Source organism: Camellia sinensis, chromosome 8 (genome assembly GCF_055761805.1).
Source record: "Camellia sinensis isolate YWXY chromosome 8, ASM5576180v1, whole genome shotgun sequence".
Taxonomy (NCBI): Eukaryota; Viridiplantae; Streptophyta; class Magnoliopsida; order Ericales; family Theaceae; genus Camellia; species Camellia sinensis.
This window is the reverse complement of record NC_138968.1, coordinates 93268973-93279559: the sequence shown is the minus strand read 5'-3', so window position 1 is coordinate 93279559 and position 10587 is coordinate 93268973. Positions and strand designations below refer to the sequence as shown.

The following is a 10587-nucleotide window of genomic DNA, read 5'->3' as shown; positions in this document are numbered from 1 at the left end:
TTTGGAAGGAACTAAGAAAAGAATCGAAAAGAATGTGCTTACTTTTTGTTACCAAAAATTATCCCCAATTTAGAGTCTACATTAAAGGCTTAAAGTTGTTGTACTGTCATAATAAATCTTGTTTGTATATTGCAAATTTTTGATTTTTTTTTATTTATGAAAGAAGCCTAAGATCTCAGAATTTACTCAAAATGGATATATATGGTGGAGATTAATTGATAAAATGTGGGGTCTACAAGTAAAATGAATTTAAACCATTAATTATTATTTTTAGGTAAATTCTAATACATAATTATGAATTTGTAGTATTGCTGTTTTTTTAAAGGTTTGTGTTTAGATAGGAGAAAGTCTGTACACCCAGAAAAAAATGATTAGAAAATTATTAAGAATGCAAATCTAAAGTGTGTAAAATTCTTCTCCTTGTAAAGCAATACTATGAATGAAACTTGGTTTGAAATTATAAATTATTTGGGCAAATTATACGAGTGGTCCTTATATTTTGCTTCACTATATTATTTGATCTTTATATTTTTAATTGATTCAATTTTGACTTTAATTTTAAATTTTGTGTCAATTTTATCCAATTCACTGTTGAAAATTTCACATTTAGTGGCGTTTAAAAAACGCCGCTATAGGTATAGAAAACGCCGCTAATTATTTTCGTGACGTTTAGTACTAAACGTCGAAGATGCGGCCGTCGCTATAACGTTATGGCGCTTTAAAAACGTCATTAAATTAGCATAGACGGCGTTTTTAAAAACGCCACTAAATGTGATAAATAGAGGAAAAATGACATCATCCATTATTTAGCGACGTTTTAAAAACGCCGTGATAGATTTTTCCCTATTTTAAAAATATGACCGTTGCACTGTAGTGGCGTTTGTAAAAACGCCGTTATAGCTTTTTTTTCTTTTTTTTTTGAAATTATTTTCTTTTAGTCAGAAGACTGAAGCAAAATAAATAGTCACTTGCCATGTTGTTGCCTTTGGTCTCTTGTCAGAATGCTAAAAACTTCATAACCAACAGCATTTTGACAAATTAAAACTTCATAAACATTAAGCTATTTTTTGTAGTTGAATTTGTCAGAATGCTAAAAACAGAATGCTACACCACAAAATTAAACCTTACACACAAAATTAAGCACCACAAACAACCCTCAATGGGTCAGTAAGTTCAACTGTAAAAGCAATACAATAAAACTCTTCGTGACCAACTAGATAACGAGTCTCAGAAATTTCTCAATTAGGGCTGAATGAGAGGGTAAAGATAAGTAGAAGTGCACCTTCCTACACCTAGTTGAGAGACCATTGTGACCTCAAAATGAGGTGATTTTGCCATATTTCTATGGACTTAACAAGGATGGGTCAAAGGTACCATTTTCTTGATCAAGCATTTGAATGACCTCAGCGACAACGGCTGCAAGTTCCTTCTGGATGAGATCATCGGGCATATCAAATGTCCTCCTTCGCATGGAAAGAGATCTGCCAGGAGGCTGAGGGTCTACCACATCGAGCATTGCTTCCAGTTCATCAACCATCGACCTTTTTGCAACCCACACCATAAGATCAGCACCCTAATAAAGTGCAAAATCAGCAAATTAGAGGATCAGTTTTGTTGCCTAGTGATCGGAATAAGAAATGTAAACTTGAAAACCCGTAAAAAAAATTAATGAGTAGATCAAGAATCATAAAGAACACTATACTCAAACTTCAGCCAGTATAGAGAAATCATCAATGCCGTTAGCCAGCATCTGATGATTAAGAAGATATACATATTATAGAAGGTAAAGAGAAGAAAAACGTTCATGAAGGTAAAGAGAAGGTAAAGATATACATATTACATGATTTCTGTGTCAATAGCTTTGAGCAAACCCCACAAGTTTGCAGATCAAAGGAAGGCGAATATGAGAAGGTACTGCTAAATTCACTCAAAGCCTTGGCCAGAGCCCAAAAAATCACTGTCGAAGGAACATCTTTCTCTTTGAAAAGAGGCCACAAGCTCAGAGAAGGTGCGTGTGGACCAGCCATCAGAAGAGCCACCTTGGGATCCGATCGTTAATTCGTCACTGCATGTGGAGAGCAAAAAAGATAGCCTACCCTCGGAGGGCAAGTTACTGTTGGGCGATTTCAGACCCAGGATACGACTATCTGAGAGTTGCCTTAAAAGCTGGTGTCTAGGTGACTGGCGAGCCCTTCTTGCTTGGGTTGAGTTTGCTGGAAGTGAGCAAGTTTGGGAAGATGAAGGATCTACAGTTGGCATCGAGAAAGAAGAGCTTGAAGGTACAGAAAGTGAAACCCTTGGGGCAGATGAATCTACAATTTCCAGAGATTGTATGGAGGTCTGTACCTATAAGATTAAAAGACAATCTAATTGAAGGGGAGAACGAAAATCAGGTATCTTAAAGGAAATCAGTCTTTCAGTTCCAATCGGATCAAATCTCACCTTTGCATTCTCATTGCTAGCCAAAGTTATATCTGCTGCAACAAGCAAGTAAATCATATCAGTCAGCATAAAAAATGGAAGCACTAAAATTACAGCTTGCGAATAGAGCTACTTTTTGCAATTGATAATGAAATTACAATGTAAAGGAAAAGCATACAAGACCACGCCTCACTATATCTAAAGTTATCAACATTATTACATTACCATAAGTTTTTTGACCAGTTAAGTTTAATGAACAAAACAATCCACATTAACACATGGAATCCAGAGGAAGGATATCCATCGCTCACAAGGCCACGAGAATCAGCAAAGCCCAGAAAACAGGAATCACTGCATTGCCATAGGTGTCTACTCATAGAAACTTTAAGCATGATATGTAATGTCAGTAACAGAATGTGTAGGAAGCAGTGATCAGCAAAATGAATCATTGACAGAGAAGCACCGGATCCCAAATAACACCAAGAAATTACTGAACTCTTATGTCCTATCCTTTTTCACTAATGTATCCATACCTTTCGGGTTTATAGCCATATAACTATAGTATTCACAATGGGTACGACCTCCGTCAGTGGCAGATATGCTAATAATCACGTTGTAGTAACTTTTTATCAGGGTGTTCTTATATTTACTAGTTAGTGATTAGTGATGCATATGTGAATTTAAATAATTTGTGCAATCTTTTTATAAAAATAATACTGAATGCTTTTTCATGGTTACTATTTGCATATACATGATTAGCTGGAGCTTTAAAGGCACTAAATCTTTTATCACACACTAGTACATATACAGATGCATATTTAGAAATGGAAAGATGATGGGTTTGGGACTAGGAAACCCTTCCGAACCATGCCCACCTAGGACATTCCTCCCCCAACCTTGCTCCAACGTGGGATCAAATCGTGTTTCAAGTTTCTATTAGAACACTTCATGAATGAGTTAGATCTTGGGACAGGAACGAGAATCCCCCATTCATAAGTGCAATTGGGTGTTTTGACTTTCCATGACTGGAAAGCTAAAAAATACTCGTTTATAGAAATATAATTATCAGAACTACCTGATACTCGCAAAAGAAACATATGCTGATATGTATATTAACAAAAATCCATATTAATGAAACAACACCAAACCAATTAATTACAGTCATTATTAATACAAACTGTCCTTGAAACCAAACCTTCAAAGCATAATTGCAGTCAATCTATACTAGTTTCAAAAATTAATAAATAAAGAAATAAAGAAAAGTCTATTACATAATTCTCGAAATTACCTTGAGGATACGCAGAACGCGTGAAACGTTTTGCTTAATCAACCGCTGCTTCAAATCTTTGCAATACATCAGTCCCACAGTTTCAACATATATTTCAACATCCTCACAATCATCAATTTCAAGACCAGGTAAACCAGGCGGCTGCTCTAACAATCTGTCTGCGAAAAAACTGCTATATTCTACAAGAACATTCTTGTGCACACTCAACCTCACTGCAAAGCCCTGCTTGCCAAGCAAAACTACCTTCAAATCACTAGTTCCCAGTTCACCAAACTCAATTGACACCTTCCTCGGAAAATTTTCAACCTTGGGCCGTGGCATTCTCTCATTAACTACAGGTGCATTAAGAACAGGTGTATCAGAGCCGGGATTTCTTTGTTCATCAGAAACAAGTCCTGGTCGGGACGGAATCAATGTTGGCTTTTTCTTGGTTAATGGGGTTTGTTTCTTCTGAAAAGATGTCTTGGGTATTGGTGGGGATGGTTTGGGATTGTTCAGAGGATTTTGGTTCTTGGGGGGCTTTTGAAACACAACAGGAGAAGGGCAGCACCAGAATCCTTCTGGGGTGACAGCAATTGGAACATTTTTTATCTTGGTTTGACCCTGCTCTAACCTTGGAAGTCTGATTTCAGCCATATCAACAAGAATTTAAAACACAATTTAGTCAAGATGCATTTGAGACAAAAACAAGGATGTGGACGCCCAAAGATTACAGTAAGTACCTAAAATTTCCTAATTGCAACGAATCTATATTTCCTACAAATGGCAGAAGAAGGTAGAATTTGAAGAAGATGAAGGTCTGATAGTAGAAACTTAAAAATCTTCTTTCTTTCTTTCCAACCAAATTTAATTAATTTCACAGATGCACTCTGTACTTAGATAGAATACCTTCCTTAACTAGCTAGTTTGATATGGTCCGGGGGGAAAAAGAAAGAAAAAAAGAAAAAGAAAAAAAGAATAAGAAATAGCAAAAGGAAAAGGAAAAGAAAAAAGAAGAAAAAGTTCCTCATGCGATAGAATTCATTTAAGACTATTATGTTGAGGTCGGGAAACCAAGTAACAAAGACAAGGAGATGTGACACAAGATTGCAATGCTGACATGGTGATAAAACTTGTAATGCCAAAAAACTGTATACCTTCCAATGTATCTTAGGGACTTTGGTGATGAACCATCCTTAGGGAACTTGCTATTTTCAACATACCTGAAATTAAATGAATATAAGAAATTTTATTAGCCTTTTAAAGGTAATAGAAAGATGACAATTGCCAAATTTAGCTACATTTACTTTGTGGTTGGTTCATCCCAATACTGGGCATTTCCTTCATTTGTTGAATAGATCTTTCCTTTCTTTTGAACCTGTTCGTAGATGCAATAATGAAGCATGATTAGAGAACTACATAGTACTAAAACAGAGTTCATGTGTTCAAATATGATAGCACACAATTTTTACCTTGATATCTGGGTGAGTTAATATAAACTCCCCAATAGATGGATCGAGCGTGAAGCCATTGACGCCATTTCCAGTGCTAAGGACTAGCTACAACACCATTGCAAAATCAACAAGATGGAGCTTTTCTATCAAAAATAAATAGAAACCCAAGTTTTTCCACAAACAAAAATTCATGACAAAGTATCTAAAACACAGAGAAGGTAATGATAATTACCATGCAAGAGCTTCCACACATGCAATAACCTGCAGCCAACAAATTCTTTCCGGATTGCAATACATCGTCAAGAGTTGGATTCTCCTTATCCTTCACCATATAAATCCCAAAGATCTATATCCAATAAAAGAGATTTTAACAATTTCTAAATAAGTATCAATTCAACCAAAATGTGCTTAGTCAAAAAAAAAAAAAAAAAAAAAAAAAAAAACAATAAACAAAAATGGTACAAATAGAAGTTAAATATCTGCAATAGGGGCCATACAGTTCCAACTGAAACACCACAGTCGATGCTTGAGGAACCATCCAGTGGATCAAAAACAACACAATATCTGCAATAATTGGAACAATTTGAAACAAGACATTAGAAAATTCTTTTTTTCTTTTTCTTTTTTTTTTCTCAATATTACAAACTTTGTAGATACTTGGGATACAGAGTGCATCAGCAGAAACCTTCCTCGCTTTGATGGCTCCACAAAATAGCTTCTTCGTTCTCTTCAGATGCAAGAATGCACTATAAAGGAAGGGGTTGGAGGGGGATAAAACCAATGTTATGAGATCAAAACAATCATCCAACTGAAAAAACATTTAATGGGTAAGTTTTCTTGGGGAAAAGTAGTATGTATGTCAAATTGAATTTGTAATTTTCAAGTAAGAAAAGGAGTACTAGTGTATTATTACCAATGAAAAACATTCAATTTTTTATGATTATGATGATAAGTTTCATTGTATGGAAGAGATTTCGTAAGCCCTAACTCAGGCCTTCTATTATCATCTGGCATAATGCATTCTTTTTTCTATTCTTGAAAGGGGAAAAAAAATTTGAAACTGAAACGATATGGAATTTTTTTTTACGAAAACTATTTCTAATCGTTGTCTTTGGAAAAGCTTTTAAAAAACACTCCAGTAATAGGAAACACTTTCATATTGTTTTTAAAAAATTGCAAAATTTGTTCACACAAAAGAAACAAAAAGAAAAAGATATGAATGTTTCTCAACTTTTATTGTTTTTATTCCCAAAAACACGAAGAAAAAAAAAATGAAAATATTTTGAAAACAAGTCAATGCAATCAACTGGTTGAACTTTTTTTTCTCAATTGATCTGAATTTCACAGGACTGATTTCACCGAGAGAGAGAGCAGAGCAGAGCTCACCTCTCGGAATCGCTGAGATTAACTTCGATTTCGATTTCGAGAGAGAACTTCGAAATCACTCTGATGAATAACCGATGTGAATCGTTGAGACTGATCTGAATCTCTGAATCACCGAGCTGAATCTCTGCAATAATTAGGGTTTAGACAGCAGAGAGAGAGAGAGAGAGAGAGAGTGGAGCTCACCGATCTGAATAGCTGAGATGAACTTCGATTTCGATTTTGAGATATGAATCACCGATACCGATCTGAATAGCTGAGATCTGAATCGCGATCTGAATCGAAATCGAAGTGATATGAACTCAGATTTGAATCGAAATCGAAGCGATATGAACTTAGATCTGAATCGCAATATGAAATCGAAGTGACATGAACTTCGATTTCGAGATCTGAATCGCTGAGACAGATCTGAATCGCTGATATGAACTTCGAAATCGCTCTGATGAATCACTTCGATTTCGAGAGAGAACTTCGATTTATGACGATTCCATTGATAAGCAACTGAATCTCTGCGATAATTTGATAAGCTGTGCTCAAAATCGAACTTCGAAATCGCAATCCTGAGATGAATCACCGAACTGAAGAAGAATAGAAGAAGAATCACTGAGTAAAAGACTGAAGAAGAATCGAGAGAGAGAACTCATCTTTTTTTTTCAATCAAACAGATTCAATCCTCTGAGAGAGAGAGAGAGCAAGAGAGACAGGAGAGACGTGGGTTTTCAAAATAAAGGTTTAGAGAGACAGAAGAGGGTGTGAAGAGTGACAGGATTTGGAGGCGTTTTTCAAAGGTCTTCTATGCACAAAACGGTACCGTTTTGATTATTAACAAATGCGACGTTTAAAAAACGCCACTAATTATTAGAAAAAGTGACGTTTAATAAAACGTCGTTAATTAAACGCCACTAAATCTCTAATTTCCTGTAGTGATTGATAATGCTGCTAGTGTTTTTGATAGAAAATAATCACTAAATTGGTTGAAATTAACTCATTAAGCTGAGTAAGTTTATAATTTTGTCCTTAAAAATATGACATGCCATTTATGTATGTATTTTCTATAACAAAAAAAAATGTTAATAATTGTAATTAATTAGATCAAATTGAGATAAAATCATAAATTTAATATCAAAATTAAGTCAATTAAAATTATAAGGACTAAAATGACACAAAAAAACTCTAAATTATTTTTTTTAAGCTTATAAAATTTATTATTTTTATTAAGTTTCGCTTCGCCAACATTAAATTTTTTCTTACATCTATCTATTCTATTATTAAAAGCCAACACCAATTTTGGTGTCATGAAGCCATCCCTAAAAAACTTTTCTCAAATTTTCCTAAAATGACCTTAACTTTTTACACTTACATCAATTTTAATTAGGGGTAAAATGATAAATTCAAACACCAATTCCATCTCCCACTTCCCACTCTCCACGTCTAAAGCAGTTACAACATCTTCCTTCAATTGCATTTTGCATCTTCCTTGGTATGTTCTCTGCTGAAAGTTCACCCGTCTCCCAATCAGCCCAACAATCAGCCTTATCCTCACCATCTTCTGTGAATATCGCATCTTCTGTGAATATTGTCATCTCTGCAGTGTTCCTCTGCCTCGCTTCCTCTCCCCAACACCAGCACACCTCCACCACCGCCGCCGCAACAACAACAACAACCACCCACATTATCTTCCCTTTTTAATTTGGTAAGCATTTCTATATCCAAACCTGATAGTAGAATGGTTTTATTTGGATCACAATCAAAGATTCAAATCCTTCCCCTGCACCCTCTCTGTTTTTCTTTGTTCAGTTCACTGTCATTCACTCAAAACACTTCACCTTCATTGAGTAGGCATTTTAATATGACAATATTTTAAAGAATCATTGTTTCAAACCAAACTTACTAGAAATGTATGGGTGTGAATGTATATATTTGTCTGTTAGTTTGATTTTTGATGAAGAATCATTATTTCATATTTTTCCAGGTTGATATTTTTTCAGTTCATGTTGGGTCTGAATATATATAGATATAGATCTGTTTGTTGATATTTTTTTTCCCAATTTTCAGTTCATGCTGGTGTGTTAAAATTTTCTGAAATTTATTTATGATTGGAATTTGATAAGTGATTGTGCATTGTTGATTTTTCCCCATTTGTTCAGTTCACCGTCATCCACTCAAAACACTTCACCTTCATTGAGTAGGCATTTTAATATGACAATATTTTAAGGAATCATTGTTTCAAACCAAACTTACTAGAAATGTATGGGTGTGAATGTATATATTTGTCTGTTAGTTTGATTTTTGATGAAGAATCATTATTTCATATTTTTCCAGGTTGATATTTTTTCAGTTCATGTTGGGTCTGAATATATATAGATATAGATCTGTTTCCTGATTTTTTTTTCCCCAATTTTCAGTTCATGTTGGTGTGTTAAAATTTTCTGATATTTATTTATGATTGGAATTTGATAAGTGATTGTGCATTGTTGATTTTTCCCCATTTCTTCACCTTTTTTTTTTCAGTTCTTTCTCTCAATTTTTTGGACTGAAACTTTTTCTTTCTCAATTTCTTTTTATTTTATTTATTGTATTTTTTATTATAAAATATCAATTGCGCTGAATCAATTCTCCACTATTTTTTCCATTTCTTTCTCTCAATTTTTTTTGACCGAATTTTTTTTTCTCTTTCTCAATTTCTTTTTAATTTATTATATTTTTTATTATGATATATCAATTTTGATTGACCAATTCTCCTTCTCTCAAACTCTTATTTGTGTTTGATATGTATTACTACCTAAAACTTTTTCTCCAATTTTCTCTCAATAAGAAGTTATATTACAAGATAAGGAAATTTTAAAATATTTTTAAATTAACAACAGAAAACATATAGGATAGCTATAAGATTATGCACGAGTAACAAATAATTTTCAATTTATTTGTAATATCAGATAAGGTTCAATTTATTTGTTTATTTTTTATACTTATTGATTAACAAATTATTTGTAGATAATAAGAAGGTTTCAACAAATATTAAAATTGAAAAAATAATAATTTAAGATACCTTGAAAAATTATGTATGAGTGTAGTTTTAAATTTGATTCAGCAAATAAAAAATAAATTTATAGATAACAAGGAGGACACCAAAAGTTATTAAAATTAAAATTTCAATTTATTTGTTATATCAGATAAGGTTCAATTTATTTGTTTATTTTTTATACTTATTGATTAACAAATTATTTGTTGATAATAAGAAGGTTTCAATTGAAAAAATAATAATTTAAGATACCTTGAAAAATTATGTATGAGTATAGTTTTAAATTTGATTCAGCAAATAAAAAATAAATTTATAGATAACAAGGAGGACACCAAAAGTAATTAAAATTAAAAATAGATATTTAATTTTTTTTTTTGGGTGATCTTTCTTTCCAGTTCTCTCTCAATTTCTTTTTATTTCTTTCATTTTTCTTTTTTCATGATATATAATAAAGTTATTAAAATTAAAAATAGATATTTAATTTTTTTCATGATGTTTCTCATAATTTTATGAATTCATAACGTGTATATATATATATATATATTTTGGTGGTGAAAATTAGGAAATATTGTATATTTTTAAAAGATTTGTGTATATTATGTTGTTCATATTTTTTGTTTGAAATATAAGTAAATGTTATATTACACATAGTTAGAAACATTTAGCTTGCATTACATTACACATATAATTCATATGTATATTATTATTAAAAAAAGTAATAAAAAAATAATATAATTTTTTGCTGAATTTGCACATGCATCGCATGTGCCTCAGCCGCTAGTACTATTATAAAGTGAACACGAACTTTGGTGTCTTGAAGCTTTACTAACTTTGGTATCCTGAAGCTTTACTCTCCTCATGCCATGTGGCAGTATTTTTTATTTTTAAAAAAAAAGTTAAACAAAGAGATGGGCAAGGCTTGAACCCATGACTATGGGTTTAAGCATGAGGACTCATACCACTTAAGCTAAGTACACATTATAACATTAATTTCATTATTATTTTTTTTTATTCCTACTTATTTAAATTGCACACGCATC

At 32.8% G+C, this 10587-nt stretch overlaps 1 pseudogene across 1 annotated transcript; it reads right to left on the bottom strand.

Annotated features, from left to right (window-relative positions):
• Nucleotides 1-1102: 1102 nt before the first annotated feature.
• On the bottom strand, nucleotides 1103-8198 carry LOC145797888 (uncharacterized; annotated as a pseudogene). The gene is made up of 12 exons (XR_014339155.1): nucleotides 7948-8198; nucleotides 6764-7103; nucleotides 5828-5888; nucleotides 5640-5706; nucleotides 5375-5488; nucleotides 5161-5247; nucleotides 4996-5066; nucleotides 4846-4911; nucleotides 3710-4331; nucleotides 2443-2477; nucleotides 1841-2346; nucleotides 1103-1573 (listed from the first exon to the last, which is right to left on the bottom strand). The product of XR_014339155.1 is annotated as an uncharacterized LOC145797888 (transcript).
• Between the last annotated feature and the right edge of the window lie 2389 nt (nucleotides 8199-10587).